Source organism: Lonchura striata, chromosome 15 (genome assembly GCF_046129695.1).
Source record: "Lonchura striata isolate bLonStr1 chromosome 15, bLonStr1.mat, whole genome shotgun sequence".
NCBI classification, from domain to species: domain Eukaryota; kingdom Metazoa; phylum Chordata; class Aves; order Passeriformes; family Estrildidae; genus Lonchura; species Lonchura striata.
This window is the reverse complement of record NC_134617.1, coordinates 14,808,910-14,819,096: the sequence shown is the minus strand read 5'-3', so window position 1 is coordinate 14,819,096 and position 10,187 is coordinate 14,808,910. Positions and strand designations below refer to the sequence as shown.

Below are 10,187 nucleotides of genomic sequence, written 5' to 3'. Positions count from 1 at the left end.
ATTTTGTATTTCCTACAATCCCTGACCTCACGCAGAGAGAAGATTTTCTCCACACAGATCTCTCTTCAGCTGTGTCTTTCTGACTGAATCAAGCAACTGCATTTTTACAGGGAGCACATCAACAAAATTATCATCATGTGACCCTTACGTGGCAGAACACCCCCAAATCTATTAGAAAGCACACAGAGTCAGGCCAAACTTAGTTCCTCTTGCAAACTGCTTTCTGTTTAACTGTATTTCTTAAAGGAAAAAAAGGGACACTCACAGTTCACAAATGTAAGTTGTAGCTGAGAAACATTGAAGAATCCTGTATCAAGAGTTTTCCCCTTTGTTAAGTGGGATTTATCCAATCATTTGGATTGGGTTGCCTTGGCTTTAAATTTCCTTTGTGTTCTGACAAACCTTGGTTTGATAATTATGACTTCTGTCACACTTTTGCTCCTTTAAAGCCATGGTGTCCACTGGAACCAAAATTCAAGGTAGAAAATACCTTCCATACAATCTGTAAAGCTTCTCAAATAACATAATCAGATTTCATAAACAGTTTTATTTATAGATGCATGTTTTGTAATTGTTCCTTTCTAAGATGTTTAGGTAAGAGCTGGAATTCAAAGTTAGCAAAGTTCATTTTCATGTAATTATGAGTCCAAAAATAAAGGAGAAAAATAAAATCTAAAAAATCCTTCAGCTGACAAAAACTTATTCTAGCCCAATATTTTAAAAAACGGACTACTTACCTGGTGAAAGAAAAGTCAGTTCTAATCTGTCTTTTTCAAAAACTGTAAAAATTAAGAACATCATCCCCCATATCACCACTGACTCTTCTGAACTGTAATTCTATTCCATTGCCCTGCCTTGAAAAAATCTGACAACCCAGAAACACCTCCTATGGAATTGTGTTTTATTAGTTTAAATAATCTCACCAGTGAGAGAGAAATAAAATATAAACCAGCATAACAAATTCTAACACTGCATATTTTTAAAGTAGAATAAATCTCTATTTGATTATTCAAATAAACATATTTGGTGTAGGAATAAAGCTACATCTCAACATTCAAACATGTCCACAAATATGATTGAATATGAATTGTAATGAACTACAGGAAAAGAATGGCAATGCAAATGTTGGGCCAAGAATATTTCGGGACAGAGCAGTGAAACCACAAATTCCTCCCTGTTCTTGTAGCTAGTTGCATTACAGAGTTATTACAGAAACTAGAATAGAAAGCATTTTTGGTTTTCCAGAAGTAATCTGCTCTTTGACCCTTTCCTCAGCAACATTTTTAAGATGAGGAAGGCAGCTCAAAACACAGATTGTAGTTCCTCCTTCACTGGCAGTTTCTTATCCTGTTTCCTCAAGCACAACTGAGACAAGAGACAGTGACTTGAAGTAAATTTCAAATCTTCTGTAACTGCTCCAACACGTTTTTGTTTAAAAGGAGAAAACCATGTGAGAAACTTCAAACTCAGCTTCCTGATCTTTTAAATTAATTACATCAGTCTTTCCAGCCCTAGTGGGCTTAATTTAGGAAATGTGGGTTGAAAAAAACCACTCAGAACCAATAACCTACTTTTTTTTCCATTCCACATGTTTAGTTTAAAACAAAGTCTACCTGTGAGAAACCATGCTATCATTGTACAGTTCAAAGTTAATTAAAAGAAAGAAGGTGAAGAAGAAAGAAGAAGAAGAAAAAAGAAGAAGCAGCAACTTCAGCAGTATTAATAGAAGGCAATACATGAAAATAGATGTTACTTAATCAGTCAAACTCCAAGTCTTTTCTTCAGCTTCTCTTAAATCTTTGGCCTTCATAGGATGGTTGAAATTCAAAATCAGGTCACAAAGCAGCAGCTGGCTTTCCACTGAAAGACAAAGGGCAGTATATCAGCATGGCATTTATTGAGTGACAGTGAATGATATCTACAGACAGCATTGTTTTAGTGTTCATCTATCAACTCACTCAAGAAGTTGAAGGATTGCCTTGTTTCACTTGCTTCAAGATGGTTAAATTCAGTTGGTGTTAGCATGTTAGCAATATTTTTTTTTTTCTAATTGCATTAGAAGACTCTCAGTGTTCCTAGAAAGAATGACTGATCACCTAGCATGATTAACTAATGATTCTATTGCTCTCTAGCTACTGTTCCATTAATTTTTCAAAACACAAGAGCAAAGCTATTGCTTCATTACATTAAAACCCAGTTGTCTAACACAGAAAACCAGGCCATTCCAACTGCAGACTCTTAGAAGAAGGTCTTACACAGTTTTTTTGTTTAACTGGATGGTGAAATCAGAATTACCATTTATTTTCTTCAACTCATTAGACATTGTGCCAACATTTTTAATTGCAGCCTCAAGGTTAAACTGTCCATCAGAATTTTTGATCGCCTGTATGAAATAGGAACAAAACATGACTGGCAGGGTATATATGACTCATAAACTCATTGGTATATATAATAATAATACTAATGACATTTTTGCTTTCATTTTCTTAAATAATATTTAACTAAAACTTCCCCCGGTTTATAATTATCCACATAGACATGGCAAATTACAACTATGGAAGGCGAGCAAAAAACACTCAGGGCTGGAGCTTTTTTCCTGACACATTTTTCTTATAGAAACAACCACAGTTAAATTAATCGTGTTTATGAATTCCTCTCAGCATCATTTTTCATGTTTGTTTTCGACCAAGCTTTTCGTACGGAATCAAAAATTAATCGAGAATAATCATTCAGCCACAAGATGGAGCTACAGTGACATTAACGTGGCCAACACCTGGTCACTATTAACACTGAGTGTTACTGAATCTGCCGAAACATGCTCAGAAACATTCGTAATTCGTTTATTATCAGTACCTGCTTGTCTACTTTAGAAACTTAAATTTCCTGCCTTTAACGTTCAATTAAAAACCAATCAAAATCTAGACATAATTAAGACTATTAACCATTTGAAATGAAATATAATTTGAAATTTCAAATGTACTATGCTCCTCAAGGAATTTTTTTCCTTATGAAACATTTCAAAGAGAAGTGCACATAGCACAGTTTCTGGCCTAGTTATAAACTCTCTACTTATCATTCAGAAATTCTAAAATCTGGAAAAACTGTTTGATTCATAAATAGTCTTCCTTATGTAGAAAATCTCAGCACATTAAGAAGCATGACCAAAAAAAGTAACATACATTTAACATAGATTCTTTGTCTGAGTCCCTTTTCCCTTCAGTCAGTGGCTTTATGTTGAGTTCATCAGTCATGGCTGAGGCTTCTGAAAAGACAACTCCCAAATTATTAAGGATTATTAAGTATAAAACATATAAATGTAAATATCTCACATAAAATATATAATAAAATTTTAAAAATATAACAACTAGACATTAGTTTCATTAGTGTTATTTTAAAGTAGAGTCTAAGAGCTCAAATGGTCTTAATTAATCTGAGGAAGAATGAAAAACTTGGGTTTTATTTATTTTACTTTCTTTTAGGGACAGCATTTCAGAATTTTTTCAGGAGTTCAAGCTGGAATTACCAACAGTGTGTAAGTGTTTGAGTAATGGTGATGAAGAATTCCTCTAACATATTCCTGTGCTTTTTAAACTGAATTTTTCTGAGAGAGCTAAAAAGGCATTGCAATTGGTTTCTAACACCAATTTATGGACGGAAAATCTAAAACACACACAAAAAAAGTGTTGACTGTCTATGGTGGTGCATCTTCCCCGGGCCACACAATGATCTGAGGCTTTTAAAGAGACTCTAAAACACTCTTTTGGCCCTGTCTGCTGGCCAGTAACAGAGCAGAGATTGAATACCAGATCCCTGGGCTTGTTCTTCCCCCATTCTTCCTGCTTGTCTCTCCTTACACGTCAGGACACCTTTGGGCAAGCTGAAGTGTGTGACAGTCACTGGTAAGATGTTCCAACCCTATAAAAGGGGGAGAAAAAAGGGGAGGAGGGTTATTTCATCCTGGGGTGTGTTTTCAGATGGGGTGCAATGACACGAGGCAGAGGGTGCTCAGCCCTGGGGCAGTAAGTGCCCCCCAAAAAGACCTCAGGGAGGCCACAGCTCCTTTGGGCTCCTGTGGGTCACTGCCCTGTACTGGCTGAAGCCCCTGCACAGGAGCCAGTGCACCAAAACTCCAAAATGAGCTGAAATATGGTTTATGTTGGAAGGCACCATAGAGGTAATCTGGCTCTGCCTTGCCTGCCAGGGACAGGGACACCTTCCACTAGTCCAGGCTGCTCCAAGCCCTGTCCAAGCTGGCCTGGAGCACTTGCAGGCAGCAGGAGCACATGCTGCTGCCACAGCCAGGATGAGCTGCTCCCTCCTGCAGCAGGAGGATGTGCAGACCCCCAGGGGCAGCCTCTCGGCAAGGAAAGCCCCGTGGTGTGTCCCTCTCCCAGCACATCAGAGGTCAGTGGGTTGCAAGAGTCCTGGGGGAGTCACAACTTCAGAAGAGGATGGTAAAAAGCAATTGCAAATGTTGCAAAAGCTGAAGAAGAAATGGAGACGAGAGGACTGAGGTGTCAGCAGGGGGTGGTGGATGAGGAATGAATTTCCTGCTGGCTTTTGAAGCCCTGCCTTGGGAGAGCTTATTGCATGTGCAGCAACTTAATTGATAAGTCAGTTCCTTTTGGTCATCAATTCACATTCACATGGAGTAAAGTAAGTTATACTATTTGAGCAAAGCTTAATAGTGAACCTAAATTTAAGGAAGCCAAGAGAAGCACTTTGCTGGACAGATTTATCCATTTAGACCATGCTCAGTGTTAATTTAACAATGACCACTGCCCTCAGAATCACACACTTGACTTGAGTTGGAATCAACAAAGCCTGCTAACTAATGACTGAGCTTGGGAACTGCTCATTTCTTCCCCAGTCTGTGCTGTAGTACATAAAGCCAGGGACACCAAGCAGGGGAATGGCTGTCAGCACTTTTCTTTAATTTACTGGAACCACTTTTCCTGCTGCTCAGCATTCATCAGTATTTTGAACTCGTTGTTTGGCACCAGTGGAGAAGGAATAACCAGCACCTCTGAGGAGAGTGGAATTACTTGGATGTGCAGTAGAGAACAGATGGACAGGGTGTGCTTGGGATATGCTTTCATGATATTTCTTCTTTAAAACAAAGCATTCTAAATGTATTGGTTTATGACTGAATTGGAACTCAGAACAGCATTTTCTGGTATGGCACAATTAAACTGTGATTCAAAGAGAAAACATGATATGCTGCTTACATTGCGGGGCTTTCTGGAGATGAGAAATGCAGAGCAGGAAACCCTTCACACATAGACTAATTCCTGTACTACAGCCTTTCAATTTACAACCTCTTGCCAGCACCCCAGTGCAAACAAGTTAACTGTGCCCTTTCTGTGGCCTCTAAGGAAAAAGTCCAGCTGAAGCTGCTGATTTTACTGGTAGAATACAATATAGAGCTGTGTACAAAAGAACATACAAGATGATTTTATATGTCCTCTAAATATAAAAGAACCTACAAAAGTTTATATAAATATAGATACAAAAAAGCAAAATGGTATCCTAGCAAGGTCCTGAAAAATATTTGTGTCAGTAGAAGGAGCAGTTATTTCCTTCACTAACCTGTAAAGCAGAATGCTTCAACTGATAAACCCTCTTTCTGTCAGTTTACTTTCTACATTTGGATGTTTTTTCAACATCGTATAAATAATCATTCCCATTGCACTTCCCATTTTTCTGTAAACTAACAGTGCAAGGAAAAATAATAACCAGAATAATTAGATTCAAAATATGTACAATAAACTGAGTTGCCAGAACTAATTGGACAAACCAGATAGAGTGGTTCTTAAAGGCAGGGCCTTTCTAAAAATAATCTTCAACAATGTGAGGTATTAACCAACAAGGTGACCAACAGTGCAGGAAATTGCCTGTATGCGGCATTAAAAAAAAAAAAAAAGAGAGTAAGAGATATTTAATTTCTACACTTGAATTTACTTGGAACAGAAACACTTTCTGGATTTTCCTTTATAAGGCAATATTTCAAACTGAAACACTGAAATTACAGGTTTAAATTATTAAGTTATACCTCTGTGAGGAGCATTCTCGTAGGTGTTGCTGGCAATTTCACATCAGCATTTCAGTTTATGAGCTGCAGTTTGCTCTTTGCCTGAAGTAAACCCACAGGTTTATGTGCAAAGATACCCAGAGCTAAAGCTCTTCAATCACAGGCTCCTCTGGCCATGGGTGGTACTTTACACACAAAACCCCTCTGTCCCCAGAGGCTTTTGGAGAACACATTCACTTGTGAAGCTGTTCAGACACTTTTATGAATCCCTGATAAAGACAGAATTACTACCAAACCAGTTCTCTAAGGAGGGGAAAAGATCAGGAAGACTAGAAATATATTTCAGGATAGAGAATTATGGTTATTATGAGAATGATGCAGCTATAACGGGCAGATCATCCTCCAGCACTGCCTTCCTCACCTCCGCAGTAAAATTACCCTAAGCAGGACTTCAGACAAAATAAAGCAGTTAAATACATAACCACTGGACAGGAGAGTTTGAAAACAAAGGATATACAAAATTATTTTCTTGTGTGGTAAGAGATGAAGTAGAAAGAGAGAAACCATGATCTTGTATTGTATCTTATGGTTAGAAAGATGTTTTAAAGAAATTGTTCTAGTGGGAAGTAGAAAAAAATGTATTGACTTCAAAATAATATTTTAGTGAGGAGCTTAATAAGCATTTAGAGAGACTGTCTTTTAAGGAAGTCATATTTATGCCACTGCAGTAACAGATGAGACATAAGGAAATCACAGTGTTACCAAGGTTGAAAGAAACCTTTAGGTTCATCTAATCCCAATCTACCACCATAATCAACCTTAAACCATATCCCCAAGAGCCTTATAAAGTTTTACTGAAAATATCACCATTTGCTATTACTGTGAAGGCTTTAGCTTTCATAAAAGATTCCCTGGTGGGTCTAAGACAAGTGTTTAAAGTTTCAATGCATGTTATTAAACTTTCACATGAAAAACTTTGACAAAAGAGAAACTGATTTTTTACCATCACCTAAGTATAAAAATTTTTAATCCAGATTGCAAAGAAAGTCAAATCAACCAAACCAACACACACAAAATACAATGCAACCTTGACCACTGACAAAGTACTGTATTTCTGACAAAATACTGTATTTCATAAGCTCTGCAGCACATGTCAAATTTTAAGTGATGAAAACTGCTAAATGCTGAAGGCCAAGAAAAGCCTGACCAGATCATGGTACCAAGACAGTAAAGCAAAAACCAGACTTTGTCTTTAAAAGTTACAGTCCAAGTATTTGAGGTGAAGAGTGGTAGGTAGAAAAGAGTGCTAAGCAAATGGCCTTGTCTTAAAACATGCTCATAAAAGAGGAAGAGTAAACCCTGAGTTAAAATATATATTTGTGGCATATATTATATGCCACAAATATAGTAGCATAGTATATATATGCCTTAGTATAATAGATGAAACCTGTTATAGTTAATAGGTGAAGTATAATGTTATAATATATATGAAGTCTAATGTTATACTATAAGAGGTGAAACCTGTTTGCTTGTGTTTTCAGCCAGAAAACTTCAATAAATTATGTAGCACACAATGTTACATGATATAACACATAATACAAATTTCCGAGACTGTTTTCATGACACCCCATTAAGACAATATTAAAACCAAAAACTTGCACCTACAGAATGAAAACCACTGCAGCCTTTCACAGAAGAAATGCATTATTTTTAAACAATAAAGAGCGCAAGCTTATGCTTTGTAGATAGTCTAGGAAGTGTTCATTTGGTAATCTGGGAAGTTTTTTTATGTGTAGTAATTTGTATATAAAATATGTTTAATAGGGTCTGAACTTTAAAGTGGTTCTGAAAGGTAATATTTATGGTAATTATATGGCCTGTTAAAGATTGGAATATTCAATAACTGAAGACAAGTGCACAACTAATGCTAATACAGATGGAATTTTGTGCTGAAGCTGCTTAGTTGGTATAAATATCTTTTACACAAAAATAAAGGTATATGTCCTGCAGTTCATTCATATATAAGACTTGTGCTGCTTATTTTTTTAGTAAAGTCAGGTAAATAGGTGCAGAGTTTCTTAAAAGATGAACAGTAAATATCAGTTAGGTTTTGATGGGATAATTGGAATTATCATGAATAATCATGAATGCTATTTTTAGTGGAACTTGGGGAAATTCACAAATAGTTTTGCTTTCTTCATAGTCCAAATATGAAGGAAAGGGAGAGCTCCTGGTTAAAGCCTGGCATGCAAGCTCTGAGCCACTGGAATTTGGAGGCATGACTGATCTGCAGTGTTTTTTAAACTGAACTTCAAATACATTCATGAGTTGAGTGGAAGATTTTCAAGAAGCATCTAGAAATTCCTCATGCTTTCTGGATTTCATGAGAGAAGTGATTTCTGATGCTATCAAATATTTTCCCAGCCCATCATAAACCACTGAAATGACACAGGGCTTGACAGCAATTGTGAACCTTTACTTGTTCACAAGCAGCTGTCTAGAGCCAAAGAAGTGTGTTTGCTTCTAGTTCTCAGGGACACTCACATCTGCTTCTCTACGGCTTTTCTTACTAGATTCCATTTAAAAAGATTTTATTCATCCACCCAGGGAAAGTAAGTTTATAAAGCAAGGAATTGTGAACTTGTCTCCAGATCCTAAGAAACCAGTGAATCCAGTTTGTCCTTTGGAAAGCGCTGAGCCCTTCTGACTGGGATGTCATTGCTTAACAGCTCTGTTTTTACAGATATTTTACCATTGCTCTTTTATCTTCATAGATTGTTATAGCAGTAACACAGTGCCTGAAATACTGCGGAGAGAAATAAGGGAGTGTGCTAATGGCAGTAAATCAGGTTTATAATTTGCTACACTACAAGTTAGCCCTTCTTCATTTAAATGAATTTAATACCATCAGCTGTAATGGTTAGAGACACGATGTAGATATTACAGCTTCTATTAGCTGCTTCTATTGTAATTATCCACACTATTTTTCATTTGTCAGCATGCATACATTACTACATGAAATGCCTTATAGACATTAGACGTACAGAAATGAGAACTGAACAAAAGAATTTAATTCTGCTCAGGGAAATGGTACTATCATTTTGAAATTACAGGTTTGATTACTTTTGTTGCTTTATCAGGAGACTTCTTTTTGATTTACTCATGACCTGGCCAGGATGAGGCACAACAAAACATCCTGAAGCAATTCCTCTCTCAGCTGTTTGAATGGGCATTTCCCTGTAACTAAGGCTTTTTTTGTAAATTATTTACTTCATAAATAAAGAATTCACTCTTGCAACACTGTTCATACTCTATAAGTACAACTGTGTCACAAATTCCACCTAACACACTCTCTGCAAGATGGAACTGGAGAGCAACAAGAGAGAAGCCACTAGATGCCCTCGTTCCCATAATCAAAGCGTGTTGGGCAAAGGAAGCAGAGCATGCTTGCCCTAAAAGGCTGGTGATTCAGCCCAAATGTGAGAAAGAAGATATCTAAAAAATGTCAGATAATTGATGCCATTGCCTTGAAAGCACATTGTGTCAGCTTCCCACCCAGGGATCCTGTGATCCGGGGGAAGGCTCTAGCAGGGGGAAGCAGTACAAGCACGCTCAGAGGCTGCTCCCGTTCTGTAGTGGCAGTGATTGTCCCTCCCAGTGCCACCCTCAGGAGGGGATTCAGGCACATTCAAACAACTCCAAAAAAAGCCTTTTCCTTTCTGCTGATGACAGTGACAGCTGAGAGGGCTGGACCTCCTCTTACTGAAGTTCACTGGCCTTCACCACGCCTGTGCATTTACCTTGTGGGAAGCCTCACGTTTGCACGTCGTGGCTGTGTCTGCACAAACCCACCAGGTGGGCACCTGGATGAGCTGCCATGCTGCATGTGCAGACATTGAAAAGTTGCATTATGTTCTGGATCAAATAAGCAAACTGAAATACTGGAGTATGTGCAGATTCTTTTAGCAGAAGGGAGAAGGTGTGAAATCAGTTATTTCAACTGCAATTTAACAATTTTCCGACTCGGAGCAAGACTGCTCTGAAATAGCTATGACAGAAGTTAATCAGTTTCTAGCTGTGATCATTTTGTGGCAGCTACTTAGCCTCAAAGACTAAGACCTGTCACTGTCCCTGGGGGGATTTAACAGACATACAT

At 37.7% G+C, this 10,187-nt stretch overlaps 1 long non-coding RNA gene across 1 annotated transcript; it reads right to left on the bottom strand.

Moving 5' to 3' along the window:
• Positions 1-1,815: 1,815 nt before the first annotated feature.
• Positions 1,816-3,881, bottom strand: LOC144247147 (uncharacterized). Its single transcript, XR_013340843.1, has 3 exons — positions 3,804-3,881; positions 3,180-3,262; positions 1,816-1,860 (listed from the first exon to the last, which is right to left on the bottom strand). It is a non-coding gene; the product is annotated as an uncharacterized LOC144247147 (long non-coding RNA).
• Positions 3,882-10,187: the final 6,306 nt, after the last annotated feature.